Raw genomic sequence first — 18,458 nt, 5'->3', positions numbered from 1 at the left:
CGATTTGGAAAATGGTGTGGTAACAATTCTAGAGGTTTAATAAAGGTGTACAGTTTTGTCCAGCATCAAAATGATATGATGTGGTTCTATTAGTCCCCTCCCCCAATTTCCTCCAGTGTCTTCTCCATAATCAGTAGCTGTTCCACACTGTGCTGTAATTTCACAATCACTTTCTTTTTCCAGAATAAAGTACAAATATAACTAGAGAATATGTAACTTTTTGGATCTCACTATTTTCTTTAAGTGATGTGAATTTGAGGTTTTTTTGTTTTGTTTTGTTTGTTTACTGATCATGGCCTAGGCATTGTCCCTGAGCCTGTGTATGCTCCAAGAAAGGACACTACCACTTGAGCCACAGTGCCAATTCTGGCTTTTTCTGAGTGAGCTATTTATTTATTCAGTCATGGGGCTTGAACTCTGGGCCTGGGAACTGACCTGAGCTCTTCAGCTCAAGACTAGCACTCTACCATTTGAGCCACAGTGCTACTTCCTTTCTCCATAATTTAATGGAGATAAAAGCCTCATTGACTTTTCTGCCTGGGCCAGCTTCAAACTGTGATACTTAGATCTCTCTCTTGAGTAGATAGTACTACAAGCATGTGTCACCATGTCTGCCTGAATATGAGATTTCACAATAGTGTGTATTAATACATATTTGGATCCTTTTATTGCTGATTAGCTAATGAACCATCATTTGGTGACTGGTGTCTTCATCCATTGTCCACTTAAAATACATGAGTTGTATCTAGCTGTAGTTAATTTCAATGAAACATTTACATTCAGATAATTTTTGTGTATGTGTTAACATAAGTTATTTAACACTAAAAGTGGAATTTATTAGTAATGTGATATAAATGTATATTTAGCTTGTGAAAGTTGCCAAACATTATATTCTCATTGTCACTTTGTATTGAGTGGCTTTTATTTCTTTGGTGATTTTGACTTTTTACATAATCTTCCATGGTTTTCATTTTTCTAGTGATAAAGGATCTTTCTATATATCAAATTGCTACTTGTTTAACTTTTCAAAAAGGTGTCTACTCATGTAAATAATTTTAAGAGCAGTTGTTGCCGAATTATTAAATGTTGAGTTTAAAAATATTTAGAGCATGAATCTACTATTAGAAGTATAATTTAATGAACATATGTACTGTTAGTGGCTCAAGTAGTAGAATGCTAGCCTTGAGCAAAAAGTAAGCCTTAAATTCAAATTCCAGGGCTTGAACAATAACAAAAATATCAATAAATACCTATAAGCATACTTCAATTAGGATTTTAAAGTTGAGTAAAATGGAAAAAATAACTTTTAGGTAACATATTTATAACAATGTTTCTTTAAAAAGAAGACAGTTATATAACTTTAATTTCAAATTGTACATTGTATTTGTATAAAAAAATACAAGACTATATTTTGTCTGTCCTCTGTTTTGAACTCAGGGCATCGGTGCTTTCCTTGAGCTCTTTTGCTCAAAGTTAGCACTCTAACATTTTTTAACTGTACAAAAAAAATAAACAAATCAACTTTATTAAGCTAGTGCTTCAGTCTTTACACTGACTTGATTTAAAAAATAGTTTGGAACTTATTAAAAGTGAGTATAGATGATAAATAGAAAATAGGAAGGACATAAAATTGAAGACCTAATAACATTATTGTGGTAAACACACCTTGACATGTGATTAGCATTATTGAAAGAGAAACCCAAGTACCTGGGAGAATGTTTTGAACTCTTGGAAAAATAACTTAGCTCTGGACCATAAAGGACAGCACCCTGGAGCAGAGTTCAAGCCCCATGACTGACAAAACAAAACTAAACTAAACAAAAAATACACACACAAAAAAAACAAAGAACCTTCATGAATAATTAAATCAAAGATTTAACTTTATCAGATTTCTGAATATTCTAAGCCATATAATAGGCCTCACAAAAATAAGCTACAAATCTATGAATTTAATAACTTAAATATGAGATGGTTAATATGGCATATACTGTGTGAGTATCTCTGTCTCAGTTAAGGTAATGCAAGTTTTAGATTTAGCTTCAGTTTCTGTTCAGAAGTGTGATGTCAGTGTTCTAGCAACAGTGATGACATCTATTATAAATGTAGAACCTACAAGTGTACACATTAGTTTGAATTGCACTTGACTGAAGAAATAATTGTAAGTATAAGAGGGTCCACGTTCTGTGTGCAAGTTTTCAATGGAGCAGGTTTATAATCGCAGTTGGCTTTTAAATACATCTTGATTTCTGCAAACAAATCATGAAAGCACTTCCTAAAAGTTGACAAAGTGAATAGTAGGTGACAATGGTTCTTTCTTCCTTTTCTGCATGATGAACTTCATGAAACATGTTTATTTCTGGACCTTACACTCTTACACACTCATCTTCTAAAGGAAGCTACCATTCGTTTGACAACTTCATCAAAAAACAACGTGGCAAGCTGGGAGTGTAGAAGTGACCGGAATTCAAAAGAAATTGAAAAATCCAGGGTGCAAGTTCATGGATAGCCAGGAATCCCTGGGCTAAAATGCCAAATAGTCTCTAGATGATTGATAGGTTTTCCATCATTACAGGATGTCTTCACCAAATGTGCTTTTACCAAGGTCACAATAGATGTATATCATTCCAACATAGGAGGAAACCCAATTTTGAATTGTGTTTTACAATATCCAGATCTCTTTGATATGATATCTGATTTTTTTTTGCACCCAGGAACAAAATGCTTATAATCCTCCATTCCTGATACATCATACATTTCCTGCATTGAGTACCCAATAATTCTTCTTTCTGAGTATTCTTTTCTTTTGTTTGCTAATGGTCCAGTGATTTTGAAGAAAGTTCCTGCACACATTTCTTTGGACAAAATGGAAGTATGTACTGGAAGAGTTCTGTTCATCAGTTTATCACTGGAAGCTATCTGCCGTTCCACCCGGATCCCTGCACGGGGTCGCCGGCCACTGTCGCTGACTTCGGAGGGTGTCTCTAACCGGTTTGAGCTGCCATGTTCATCCTTCCAAAACTGGTTGTCCCTCTGGGACCAGGCCCCCAGCTGCACTCTAACATTTTGAGTTTCGGCTCCACTACTGTTTTCTAGTGGTTAATTGAGATAAGAGTCTCATAGACTTCCTGCCAGCAGTGGCTTCAAACCTTGATTCTTAGATCTCAGCCTCCTTAGTGGCTAGGATTACAGGCAGGGCCACCAGAGTCCAGCTTAGATTCTAAATAGCTATTATTTTGTGAGAAATGTTACTTTCATTTTATACTAAGCTTCCATCCCTCTGGTCCTGCCTTTGAATTTTGAAAATTAAATTTAGTCATCTAATTTGGATCAGAGATTTCCTTAAGTACAAAAGGAAAAGGAGGAATCACATTTGATAGATGCGTGTATGACTTTATGTATGTATATATATATATATATATATATATATAAGAATACATAGTTCTATGGCACCAGGTCTTCATGTATATGTGTATGCATGGGTGCATATGCATAGAGATCTTGGTTTGCTACATCAATTGTGAATACAGATAAAGGATGACAAGAAATTCATAATGTTCGGACATTCACTTAAACAAATTCCTCATTCCATAAACATTACTTCAGCCTTTAAACATAAATAAGGAAAGATGAACTGTTCATATCATCTCTCCAGATGTTTTGTGTTTTGAGACTGCATACAACAGCTGGTCCAGGATCTACGAATCCTGGGAAACAGGACAGTCTGTAACTCTGCCTGAGCTTTTCTGGCTCAGAGATGGAAGCAGGTAGGGTCGATTTTCTGCATGTTTTACACACAGAACAAAATTCTTCGTGGCTGCTTCTGGGGAAAGAAATGAAAAACTATGATGTAATACAATGTATAAACCCTTAAAACAAGAATTTAGGTATATGCTATTATCTTTCTGTCTCTGACTAAATGCAGATGAGAATGTATACACATAAAGACAATGAACATAACACATGGATCTAGGTATAGTCTCAGCTATCAATGGGCTTCACTAAAATTATCCTTATATAAGGCTAATAAAAAAAATCCAAATACACTGATCACTCATTGAACTGGAACCATCATTAATCTTTTTCATTAACCAATGTTTTAGCATCAAATAAAGAGCTGGTTCTCTTCGGAAAATATTGTAAATGCATAGTTCTTAGAATAGTGGCCTCAGTCTCCTCCCCGCCAAATTCTGATTATCAAACTAAACATGATTATGAGATTTCTCATCATAATGAAATAATGGAGAGAATTTCATCTTTGTTTGTGGAGAGATATCAGAGGTTTAAGAGGTTCTAGAATGCCCAGTTAATAGACGGAGGAAGAGTAAAAGATGGAAAAAAAACTCATTTGCAATTTTAGTCAGTGGGAGGCTTGTAAGGATCCTTTCCCCAGTTTGGTCATACATTAAAACCTCTGAGGTATCTGAGAACAATTCAGGTTTTAATGCTCACTCATAATTATAGGACAAATCTCAAGACACAAAGCTTCTTAATCTGAATGTTCAGCAGACTTCATACACAATGATTCCATTTTGAGAAACATGGGAATAAGAAAAGCAGCAACGTTGGTTAGGATTTCAAGAAAACCAAAAGATACACAGGAACATTGTTAAAATGGCTCCAGAAAAGGCAATCCTTATCTCAACATGTTATATGGAAAATTACTTTTTTTGAAATTGCTGAAATAATTGAGGTCTTCTGACTTAGTTATACAAGTGCCAAATAACTGGCCCATATAGTTAAAAGATAATTGTCATCTAATTACAACAAAAATTTACTGTGTACTTTTTTAAAAAACATTTTGTTTATATAAGTAGTTGTATGAATGAGTTGCTATTTAACAAAGCAGTTTATGAGTACAGGGTGGTTTGATCAATATCACTTTTTATCATTCTCGCCTATCCCTCCCAACCTAATTCTGTTCCTCACTTAATTTTGTAGAATATGTTTCAAATTTTTTTTACTGAATTCTCCACCTTTCTTGTCATTCATCTATCTCACTTTTCCACCCCACTTCTTTCCAGAACAGGATTCCTGGTGCTTATTTTTTTGACCTATGATTTAGTCTCCTAAGGAGTTATACTGAATTCTCTCCTGAGTCTACTACCCTATTTCAGTTATATATTTGTGTAGATTTGCATGCCACCTGAAGCACTTACTTAGATATTTATAAACTAATTCTAGCTTCCAAATATGAAAAAAGCATGTAGATTTTTTTGTCTCTTTAACCCTGACTTACTTCACTTAGCATCTTCAAGACAAGTTTCCTCTAATATGCATATATCGTATTTTAGGAAGAATAGCCAAATGAAAATAATATAATCTTTTGATAGAAAGTCTTGTTTTTCATATATAAATGTGATCAACATTTTACATTTGTCAGAAATGTGATTACAGTAAGTATAAATACAATAAAAGATTGAGCTAACTATACAAGTGCTTCTACAACATTTTCCAAGAGCAAATGGATTCTGGAAAGTAATAGTAGGTAATAAAAGTGGGAGTGGACTTTAGTCTATGTAAATAGATCTGGAACACGACACTGAAGACCTTCACTCCATAGTGTCAAGCATAGAACTGAGCTGAAAAAGGAAGACAGAAGCTAGGAGAATCATAGAACAAGGTCATTCAACTCAGTTCTTCACTAATTTAGAATATAAATAGATATTTTGTACCCTCTGTTAGGATTCCAGCGTATGTCTAGCTTCTCTGTGAACAATGCCAATCAGAGACACCTAAAATGTACTCAAAATATGAACTTTATTAATGTGTGTGTATAAGTGAGGGACAGGGAGGGAAGAAGGGAGGGAGGGACAAAGAGACAGTGAGAGACACAGAAAAACAGAGAGACAGAAACAGCAAGTAAAGGAGCGAGGGAGGAAAAAAGGATGAAGAGAGAGCAGATATTGGGTATTTTTGCTTAGTTACAGAGAATATTCTGGATAGCTGAAGGTATCAGCATTCTTTCCTTGTTTGTTCACATTTTACTAGCTGCAAACGTTCACACTACTTGTTAGTAAATATATCCCACATGTTACCAACTTCCCCTTTTGAAAGTACATGATTATACCTAGAATCCTTGGGCAAAAGCACATACATTTCAAATACATTTTTTTCCTCTAAAAAGATTTTGTGTTGCTATTTACTTTTATGGCTGTACTGAATCACAACATTTTGTTATTTACTACTTAGACTAAATAACATTATACTGAATTAAATTCATTGTTTGAGGGGAAAAGACTTAAAAATTACAAAGAGAAAAGAAAGGATAAAGAGACAGAGGGAATGAAGAAGGAAGAAGAGAAATGGGGAAATAAGGAAGAAGAGAGGGAGAAAACAATGAAGGAATGGAGGAAGGGAAGGGAAGGGAAGGGGAAGGGGAAGGGGAAGGGGAAGGAAAGGAAAGGAAAGGAAAGGAAAGGAAAGGAAAGGAAAAGGTGGGGAGGGAAGGGGAAAAGGGGGGAAGGAGAGAAGGAAATATGAAAGAAAGGACGAGGAAGAAATGAAAGAAGAGTTGGTAAAAGTACAGGATTCAAATCTACTGATGCCATTATTTTTATTCTGTTTGTTTGAGGATTAACAGTGTGGTGTTTAGAACTATGAATACAATCAGCACAAACCAGATGAACCCTTTCTCATTCTTCAAGTGAGCCTTACTTAGGTGAAAACAGGTATTGAGTAAGAAGGATTTTAATGTTTCCTGGCCTTTCAATTTTTTTTTCCACACAGGGACTGTGGAAATCTTGCCTATAATTGCCTTTTCATTTTCCAGCAACCGTGTTTTTGTTGACCATCATAAATATCAACTGGATCTTGAAGAATCTTTCCTCACCTGTCCTTGACTGTTTAGTCATAAAGAAAAGATAATAAAACTTGTAATAGTTATTGGCATCATCATCCAGATCCAAGGTTCGTATTGAAGGATATAATGAAGTATTGTTACTGGTAGCATTGAAAATAATAACTGAGTAACTTCCACCACTGCTCATTCTAAAAGAATGGAGTAATAATTATGTGACTGGTGAGGATTTCAGGTAAACATGGATGACTTGAATGGTGTGATTGGATTTGATGATGCACACCTGGTTGTGAGCCAGGACAGAAAATGTGTGTGAGTTGGAGAGTGAACATCTAAACTAATCACTCCATACCATCTTCTCTATAATGTGCCATGCCTTTTCTCTGGGTGAATTAATTGACTTTTGGCTGCCCTAAGCCTTCATTCATGCTTCCTTATGCTTTCGTGGACCTATTTTTTGTATTTCCATTCTTAATAACACCAAGACAGATGTAATGGCAGGATTTGAATGTGTTTATTCCTTCCAGAAATCCCAGGTCCTGCCCCAATGAAAGAATGAAAAAAAAAGCAATGATAATACCATATAACATTTTTCAATCTTTATCAAAAATTGAATCAGAGTAGTCTCATTCCCAAATCAGAGAATAAAACTCAGAGTACGGAAGATCTCAACCAAATGTATTCAATCATTTTAGACTATACCAATAAATACTGATGAAAATGAATAAGCTGTTGCTTCTCCTTAGCAAATGGTAACAAAAGAAAAAATTACTGCAGAGCAGGCAAAGAATTGGTGGAGGAATAGGAAGAGATGGAAGATACCATGACAGGATACCCATTCCTTATTTCCACAGTATGCATCAGACATTTGCTAGGTTGTCTGTTCTTCACTTTGTTTCACCAACTACAGGACAACTTTTTGTATCTCATTGACTCTGGGTCTCTTCTGAAATGAATGTGATTGAACAAAAGCAGCAGGCCATAGGGAACAAGTCAGTTCTTTCTAGAAATTAAAAGAAAAAGAAAATAGCGAAGTGGAGATACTGGTGTTGGCTCCAGATACATCTCCTGCAAAGAAATTCCTATCAGAGCAAGCGCCATTTCCTGTGTGGGCTGTAGGTACCCCTGACCACTGCAGGTACAAGAAAGATGTGTCCTCAAAATGCTGGAGTAGTGTGTGGGTAGAAGCACAGAAAATCAGAGCCCTCAGAGCAAACCAACAGGAGGTCATAATTTTATCTCAGTTTTACCTGCCTACTGAAGGGAAATGCTTACATAAAAGTAGCTTTCACACAAAAACAAAGCAATGTGTGTTTCTCGAATCTGGATAATGTCTTGTTAAATTTCAAGTCATTTTGGGGTGAAAGCAGAGGTACACAATGATATTAATAGTCAAGAATATTGGGAGCAGAGTGATGAACAAACCAGAGCCTAAAGCTGAATCATGTTTAGCCAGAAGTAATAACAGTACATTGCCAAATTCCTGAGATACATATTCTGCTTGGAAGTTTTGTAGGTTTCTCTTACATTTCAGTATTGCATTTATTAAAAAGGAAAAGCCTCATGAGGATTATTTTGACTGTCACCCAAACAATTAAATATCCAAATTCCAGACTAGTTCATATTCTGAAACTTGTTCAGAGAAACTCCTTCTAGCATTGAAAGACATTACTCACCAAAGGCTGATTAATGAAAAGAGAGCCACAGCACTGGCTGTCAGCAAACATTGCCCTGCAATTAAGGCACAAATGATCTTTCACTCTTGTGGCTGAAGAATTATTTACTTAGGCTATATTTAGAACGGCTTAATATATGACATTTATGTACCTTGCACAAATCTTCCAAAGCACACTTTGGAAGTGCTGCTGATACTATCTTGGTACAATGTGTGTCAAACAATGCTACACATTTCTCTGGGGCAAGAGCTGTGGTAAAATTTCCCTGTAAATGCAGAGTTTTCTCATGTCAGCCTGATACTTCTTTCTAATTTAATTATATTTTTATTATCTTTAAATAATTGTACAAAGAAGTTACCATCCAAGGTATCAATTTACGAGTACAATGAGTTTTGTCTGATGTCATCTCTTTCATCTGACTTTCATCGCTTCCCCTCTGTTCTTAGTTTCATAGGATATGCGCTGGATACTATACCTGTACTCCCTCCTCACTTCCGGCCTGATTCTTAAATCATTCTGCTGATGGTAGGTTTTAGCAAGGATGTCTGCTTTCCCTCCTTGTCATGAATATGCAGGGAAACAATGGCTCTGTTTGCATTACCTATGTATAGACAAATAGGTGTAAATGCATATATACATCTTCTTGTGAATATATACAAAAGACATGATAAGATTGGCAAGCAGAAAACTTGGTCATACCAGCTTATGGGGACATATAAATAAAAAATTAATTGCCAAACTAAATTTAGAGTCCATTTTTTCTCAAAATAGACATTTTATAGCACACATCTTTTAGGTTCCAAATTTGGGGTGTCATCCAACCTATTTTTCTACACATTTTTTCTAAATTCTTGAATTTATCATTATCACTTTAGGGATTGATATAGCCTTCAATTATGTGGGTGCCCAATATCTGTCTATGAATGTATGTAAAGAAGAAGTCATGTGCTTTTAGCTCACACATTATTTTAATAATGTTTGGCATTTGCATCTTTCAAGAATGCACAGAATGTTAGTTAAGCCTAGTAGTGCCACTTTTCACTGTAACTGCATCTATATTTTATTAAAAATAAAAAAATAGATCACTGCTATTTATTTCCATTATTTATGACATGCATGTGTGAGTGTGCTTTTCTCATTTTATGTGTCTTTCCCTACAGAATCTTGTTTTCATTCCTCCCAACCAATATTCAGTGGAAGAGAATGTTAGAGTAAATCAAATACTTCATTTGCAACAAAAATATTTAATTATTTAAGGGTAATATTATGTTAGCGTCTTGTTTCAATATCAAAGTTCTAAAACCAGAATTATGACTTTTAATTAAGATTTTCTAGCTGGAATAACAATTCCAGAAGGTCATTTAAAATGACACTCCAATTTCTACATATCCAATAATATTTTCCCAAATGGAATGGAGGGGTCCTTTGTAATCCTGAAGCCAAAATCATTGTATGAGGTAATCTCAGTTCAGACTTCAAGTGGAGCATTTTCTGGGTCCTAGGGTCTATTCTGTGTGTGAAAATAATGCCAAAGCATACATAGTGCCCATACTTGGTGCTAAAATAACATATACCCACACCTGAGAGGAAAGAACAAATATTTTCAAAACGCTATTTTATCCCAGGGATTATTCAGAAAGCTGAAAACTACCTCTTACTGAAACCTCACAACAGCTTTTGGAGTTTATCATTCCCTTTTCACAGATGATAAAACTGAAATTTTAAAATGGTTAATAATTTAGCCAAGTACCAGTGCCTTATACCTATAATCCTATCAACTCACAAGGCTGAGATCTGAGGATATCTGTTCAAAACTATCCCAAACAGAAAAGTCCATGATATTCTTATCTTCTGTCAATCACCAAAAATCCAGAAGTGGAACTGGTAGTGGAGCTGTGGCTTAAGTAATAGACTGCTAGCACTGAGCAAAAAATCTCAGTACTCAGGCCCTGAGTTCAAGACTTTGAACTTACACACACACACACACACACACACACACACACACACACACATGCGCGCATGATTAGTAACTTGCCCAAACTTAAGTATCTACAAAATTATAGAGCCAGGACTAAAACACCTTTAAGAAAGAAAAACAAGATATGAATCTTTATTTTTAATTTCCATATTATTTTTATTTATAAACACATGTATTTTATTGTAATGTATAGAGGGGTTACAGTTATATTTGCTAGATCATAGGTGCATTACTTCTCATATCCCTTCTCATATTTTTGTCCCTATTTCCCTCCTTCCACCTCCTCCTAATCATCTTGTTTCCCCCCTTCCCTTTCTATTTGAAATAAACAAATGAATGTATATACAATATGCCAGGTAACAAAGTCAGATATTGTAACAATATTGAGTTAACAAAGGGACAACAAAGGAGAAGAGAAATAACAGTACATTAAGAGCAGCAATCACACAAGATAAAGCTCCTGTTTCCATAGCCTGGAGATCCTTTCTTTTAGCCTCATCCTATGTGGCCTTAAATATCTAGGTTTTGAGCTATTGTAATCCTCTGCTAGGAGAGTCCTAGATGTGTACTAATTATTACAAATGAGGGAAACCATTGAGCTGTGTTCCTTTGGATCTGGCTTACTACACTTAATAGGATTTTTCTAATCTTTCCATTTCCTTACAAATGGGGCCCTGTATAAACACCACATCTTCTTGATTCAATCATTCATTGAGGGGCATCTGGGTTGGTTCCATATCTTTGCTATGGTAAATAGTGCTGCAGTGAACATCATTGTGCTATTAGCTTTGGTATGTCCTTGTTTCTGGACATTTGGGTAAATACCAAGGATTAGAATTGGTGGGTCATAGAGGAGCTCTATGTTTAGTCTTTTGAGAAATCGCCATACTGCTTTCCACAGTTTACATTACCAACAGTGTAGTAGTGATCCCTCTTGGACACATCCCCACCAGCATCTGTTGTTACTAGATTTCCTGATCCTGGCCATTCTAACTGGAGTGAAGTGGAATCTCAGAGTTGTTTTGATTTGCATTTTTTTTGTGGGTCATGGGCCTTGAACTCAGCCTGGGTGCAGTCCCTGAGATCTTCAGCTCAAGGCTACCACTCTACCCTTGAGCCAAGACCTACTTCCCATTTTCTAGAGGTTAATTGGAGATAAGAGTCTCAGGTCCTTTGGTGCCTGGGCTGGCTTTGTACCCTGATCCTCAGATCTCAGCCTACAGAGTAGCAAGGATTACAGGTGTGAGCCACTACACCCGGCTTGATTTGCATTTTTTTATGGCCAGAGATGTGGAGAAGGAATAGGAGATACACTAGGTCTCCTTGGCACAGGTCAAAACTTTCTTAATAAAGTCCCAGAAACACAACACATTAAAGAAAATGTGAGCAAATGGGACTGCATGAAACTGCATAGCCTCTGTATTTCAAAGACACAGCTAGCAAGTTAAATAGAAAGCCCACAAAGTGGGAGAAGATCTTCACTAGCCATACAACAGACAAAGGCTTCATATATAAAATATATCTGCAGCTAAAAAATTGAATATTTCTAAAACAAATCTTCAGAGAAACAACCTTCCCTTTAAAAGGTGGACTAAAGACTTAAAGAGCATTGCAGCATTATTCACTATAGCAAAGATTTGGAACCAACCTAGATGTCCCTCAGTTGATGAATGGATCAACAAGATGTGGTATTTGTATGCAATGGAATTCTATGCTGCTGTCAGAAAGAATGACATCGCCCCATTTATTAGGAAATGCTAAGACTTAGAAAAAAATCATATTAAGTGAAGTAAGCCAGACTCAAAGGAACTTAGGCTCAATGGTTTCCCTCATTTGTCATAATCAGTAGAAACCTTGGGCTCTACTAGCAGAGATTTGCAATAGAGCAAAACCTTGATACATAAGGCCATATAGTATGAAGCTAATTGAAAGGACCTCTAGGATATTGAAACAAAAGCCATATAATGAATGATTGTTGTCCTTAATGTACTATGTTATCTCTCATCTCTTTTGCTGTCCCTTCGTTATCTTATATTGTTACAGTATCTCACTTTGTTGTCTGATATATTGGATGTATTTGTATTTGGTTATTTGAAATTGGATAGGGAAGGGGGGAAAACCAAGATGGGGCCGTGAGGGGGAGGATAATGGGTACCAAGACATGTGAAAGGGTGTCAATGTATGTGAATTAATGCACCTTCTATCTGGCAAATATCATGTAACCCTTTTATTAATTACAATAAAAATATTTTTAAAAAAGAACATTAGAATGTTTGTTATATCTTCTCATGTAAAGAGAAGATTAGGTGGGATGTGGGTACGGTGGTCTCTGAATCACATAGTTTACAGAGTGGCATAGACACAAAGTGAGTCAGATTGCTAAAAAATAATTGACATGCATTTTTGTGATTAAAATTTTATTTTTAACTAAAAAAAAGACTTAAAGAGAGTCTTCTCTGAAGAGGAAATAAGAATGGCCCATAGACAAAGTAAGAAATGCTCAAGATATTACTTTTTTATAGTCATAGTAAAGTATAACTCTCTTCACAATTACAGCAAGTAATCATAAAATAATTTCTGATAAAGAGAATAATTTTGGCATTTTAATTTATAAGACTTAATAACTTAATTTTTTAAGTGCATGAAGAATAAACTTATTGCATGCTGAAATTAATCCAGTCCCTTAGGAGGACTGGGGAGGGGGAGAAGTAAAGCATTATGACAATTATTATTATTATGTAGTTGCACCAAAGACTTGCCATTTAACAAAGCTTCTCATGAACGCAGTTCATCTTGATCAATGCCACCCCTTCAAGGTAAATCTTTGAAGCCACACTCCAAATAGGGTAATTTCATTGTCCTTCCAGGACCTCAGACAGTGTACTGGATCTCCAGTGCTGGTGGTAGAAGAGCAACTCTGCATGGTATTCAAGGATGAGGCCTCTGGAGGCAGGTCATCTATTATCAGTCCAACCTCAGGCAATACAGTTCACACATCCCTGAAGTATTCTCATCTGTGAAATGGCCACGGATTCATCAAAGGATGCAACACCTATGTAATGTGAGTTATATAATGTATCACATAATAACTGGTGCACATTAGTGCCTCTCAAAAGTCTATCCCCTGCCAATACCTCCAGTGCCCTTTCCCATATTACTCTGGTAATCTTTGAAGAAAACAAAAAAGAAAAACAAACAGCAGCAAAAAAAAAAAATCCTTCCTTCTCCATAGCCCATGAGGAATTTTATTATTTCTTAGTCAAACCTACTACTTCTTAAAGCAAGGAGAGACTATCTACTTTGTTATAGGGTATCTCTTTTGCACAACTAAAGATAATTTAAAAATAAATAAATTTATAAAAGATAACTATAAAAAGATAATTTTGCTATATTAATTTTCTGGATTTTAGTCTCCATACATTTATACTTTAACATCTTTGGTAAGGTCAAAATTGTCTTTAATATACACACCAACACGACCAAGACAGAACAGAGCTTCACCTCTCCAAAAGCAAAGCCAAGTTTTTGAGTAGCCAGCAAAACTGTGTTAAAATAAAAAGAATCTGCGAGTGCCTCAAGAGAAGAAAATAACTTTAAAACACCAAAGAAACACAACAAATAATAAAACTCAACATATATATACATATATATATTGTTACCTATGAACTTATACATACATACAGATAAGAAAAATCATGATCAAACTCTTTAGAGTGGAATGGAATTAAAACATAACTTTTGGTAGCTTTGTGGATATTATTATGTGTTAAGGACAGATTCAAGAATTTTGTTTGAAAAATACCCATGTGTTAATGTACTGGCTCAGTCAAGCGTACCCTAGAGATACCCCCCCTCCCTCCATCCCCCAGGGATACAATACTGTTCTGGTCTGGTGAGTGCCACCATCAATGTGACCTTTCTGGAGGTGGCCTGAATTAGTTATCACTATAAAGCTCATGGAATGAAAAGCACCACATCAGTTCTTATTGTGCTTTGCATATTTTATGATTCAAATTTTTTACAAGAGATGAACAGCTCCTAAAGATATTAGAAGAGTGGTTTATAAATAGGAAGTAACTATAGTTGCAATTCATTGGTTACTGAAACACTGTAATTGCTACGTGCATATTTTTACAGTAGAAATGTTAATTGAAGCATTCGCTAAATAACAGAAAAATGGCAGGACTATAAATAACAATGCTCCTTACAGAGAACACAGGCTTATTTTCAGGAACTTTGAAGGTATTGATGTGGTATCTTTCCTACAGGAAGACTAATAAAAGTAAAATTCATTCTTAGAATATACTGTCATTCCTTAGATCCTCTTTCTTCTTGTACTGTAAACCAGAAGTAATCATTGGAGCCACCATCTTGCAAACAGATCTCAATATGGCTGACGTTTTCTATTTCTTCTACCTTAATGGCAGGCCAGTGGCCTGCACACATACAACTGCTTCTCTCAGCTATAAACATTAACTTTTCCATATTGACTCTATACACTGGGAAAAAATCAAGGCTTCTACAGCATATTTTTTTTTATTTAATAATGACTGTCTGCCCATTGAAATGAACAAAGGCAAAACTCAACCTTACAATACCTGACAGATACGCCACTTAAGAGATCCCACACAGGGCTTGTTGTGTCCCTCTTCAACTCATCCTACCACAGTACAAAGGCATGAACATCGCGATGTGTAGGGGTGTGATGCTGAAAATGCTCAGTAAGAAAATGACCCAGGTCATCCTGCTGATTTAGAATGAGAAACTATTGTAGATCTTTAACTACTGCTTATGGATTTCTTCTCAGCCAGAATCTTCAGCTTTGAATAGCTTCCTGGAAAAGTCGAACATAATACTTTCATTCTTTTTATCCCTTTTCCTCCTCCCTTCTTCCACTATACACATAAAAAATTAGTAACTTGATTGTTTACTTGTTTGTGTAGATATTTTTTTTTTGGGTTGACAACTTAAAAGTGTTTCTCTTTCAATGCCAGAACAAATATTGATACATTTAAGTGAAAATAAGGCCATGTAAGTTTGTGCCAACAAGCTACTCAAGCTTTATGTACTTATTGATTTATCTACTTAATGAGAATGAATATGGGCAAATTATTTTCATTCTTTAAAAGGGAGATCACTTTCTGGAAAGGGACTGTGGTGAATTCAATTGTAAATTTGCTATTTTAGAAATGCAGTGAATTTCATTCCTTCAGCAAATCAATATTTTCATCTACTTTTACCTTCTTTTTCTTTATTTCTTTTCTGCCAATTAGTTTGATCCTGTAGTCTTCACACCTTACAACATTTTAACTGCCTTGACCTTCAATAAATAATTAACAAAAGATTTTTCTTTTTCATAACTTTTCCATATTTGTTAAGATTTCTAAGACTTTTACTCTTGAAATTAGAAATGTGGTGATCGTGAATTTACCACTTTCCTCTTGCAATGTAAAAAGTTGTCTGCAAACTATAGTATAGAATTGCAGTAACACAAATCACACCCTTTACTAGGAAATCTTCCCAACACAACACTGCTTTGAGATTTTAGTCCCCAATCCCACTCATGTTCAAGTCCTTTCTCTGTAGACCAGGAAGTGAACCACCAGGCTCAAGATCTGTGCTCAGTAGTTTAGCGGTTATTATATCTTCTTTCCCTTTCCAAAAGTGATTTTTCTGTCCATCTGTGGTGAGGGATTCAAGATAACTTGTTGACTGGATCAAATAGATTCTCCTCCTCACCATTCTATTCAGCCATACACTTGCAGAGGTAGAGTAAGGGCTTTTGGAATTGGGTCCTTCCTCAATTACAGGCATTGATCATTGTGGGGCACGGTCACATCAGGAAAATAGGCTCATTTCCTGGTCTTGAGATCCAACCTGCCTGTCACCTAGTTGGGAGGTTGGCTGTGGTTTGTGATGTAAAATAAGGCTGCCTCTAAATCTGGGATTGGCCTGCTGCCCTACCTCCCCCTGCCATGCCCACCTCTATGCTGATAGGCTCCTGAATCCTATTTTAGCCCTTTGTATTTTCCCAATAAACGAGTTTCTGCTGCAACTGATCTCCCTGGCGTGTCTGTCTGTCCTCCGGTGAGGGAGGGCTGCATGTGGACTGCCAGTCGGCCCTAACCTTTCTCAGTCTGGTCTTATTCGGGGCGTGTTCTCTATGCCCCTCTTGCGGGTCAGGAGGCAAGAAGGACTAAAAACCCTGACACAATACTCTAAATTCAATACTCTAAATTCAACCTGTAGCACTAACACCAGAAAAGACAGATTCAAGAATTACCATTGGATTCACTGGATACTCTGAGCATGATGTGCTTTAAAATTGGCATTTAATGTGAAAGAAAAATGAATGTCTTTCCACTATCTTTGATTCTACTGACCCAACTAATATTATGCTATTCTTTGGTTTGGTATATAAATCAAACATTCTGAAAAAAAAGCTTTAAGCTAATATTTTGCACAATCATCTTACTCACCCAAATTGACTGTTTCTTTTTGAAATGGGATGTGCATTTCCTAACCTAATTTGCAAAGACAGTTACTCATTGCTTCTGTAATGTCTGCCGATTTCTTCCAGGAATGTCATAGGCAGAATCACAGTTCTATCTTTGGCCCAAAGATAAGGGAGGAAGGAAGGAAGGAAGGAAGGAAGGAAGGAAGGAAGGAAGGAAGGAAGGAAGGAAGGAAGGAAGGAAGGAAGGAAGGAAGGAAGGACAGTCAGTCAAGCAAGGAAGGAAGGGAGAAAGAGAGAAAGAAAGAAAGAAAGAAAGAAAGAAAGAAAGAAAGAAAGAAAGAAAGAAAGAAAGAAAGAAAGAAAGAAAGGAAGGAAGGAAGGAAGGAAGGAAGGAAGGAAGGAAGGAAGGAAGAAAGGAAGGAAGGAGAATCAGCATTAGGTTCACTAAAAATGTCAAAAGCTTTGGCTTATATAGAATTAGCATGTAATGATTCATGCCACCCACAAAAAAATGTCCATTTGCAAATAAACACTTTGCTCAGTTATGACAAGACCCTAAGCATAAATTTATGAATTTGATAAGATTCTTCAACAGCCACAAAAATAGGAAATGTTAGTAAATAATATAACAGTACTATCAATTAATGCAAGTTTAAAGCATATCTTTCTTATTTGAAAAGAATTGTTTGCGACTACTTTTAAAAAGAAAACAGACTCACAGATGGGGAAAGGAATGTAGTTCCACTCTCAAGTGTTTAAAAGTGGCATATCATAATCCAGATTTTTTTGGGGGGAGGAGAAAGTTGAAATACAATTGTGACATGGATTTCTGCTGACAAATCACAGAAAAAGGTAGTCTTTATTTTGATATTCTCATCTGTCTGATAAACATATTTGAAACTTTGTGATCTTTGAATAACAGATTATTTTGGAGGCTTAAACATTTAGAAACATCTATCACTACCTAAAGACATTTGTCAAAATTGGTTAGAGGTAGACAGTTTTTATTGTTCATGGCAGTTGTAATAATTACACATAATTTGCAAAGCCTTCTTCACTTGTCAATTTATCTGAATATATATCAAAATAATTTTGCTAGCCTCATATCTAAAATATATCAACAACTCAAAAAATTGAATCACTCCAAAACTAATCTCCAAAGTAACAACCATCCCATTAAAAATGGGCCAAAGACTTAAAGAGAGTCTTCTCTGAAGAAGAAACAAAAATGGCCTATAGACACATGAAGAAATGCTCAACATCTCTGGTCATAAAAGAAATGCTAATCAAAACAACTCTAAGATTCCACCTCACTCCAGTTAGAATGGCCAGGATCAGGAAAACTAATAACAACAGATGCTGGAGGGGATGTGGCCAGGAGGGATCACTACTACACTGTTGGTGAGAGTGCAAACTCATTCAACCACTATGGAAAGCAGTATGGCAGTGCCTCAAAAGGCTAGACATAGAACTCCCCTATGACCCAGCAATTCCACTACTTGGCATTTACCCAACCATCCAGAAACAAGGGCATACTAAACCCACTAGCAC

At 35.9% G+C, this 18,458-nt stretch overlaps 1 pseudogene; it reads right to left on the bottom strand.

Moving 5' to 3' along the window:
- Positions 1-2,379: 2,379 nt before the first annotated feature.
- Positions 2,380-2,966, bottom strand: LOC150060655 (coenzyme Q-binding protein COQ10 homolog B, mitochondrial pseudogene; annotated as a pseudogene).
- Positions 2,967-18,458: the final 15,492 nt, after the last annotated feature.

Source organism: Megascapheus bottae, chromosome 7, assembly GCF_031878675.1.
Source record: "Megascapheus bottae isolate mThoBot1 chromosome 7, mThoBot2.hap1, whole genome shotgun sequence".
Taxonomy (NCBI): Eukaryota; Metazoa; Chordata; class Mammalia; order Rodentia; family Geomyidae; genus Megascapheus; species Megascapheus bottae.
This window is presented reverse-complemented; position numbering and strand designations above follow the sequence as displayed.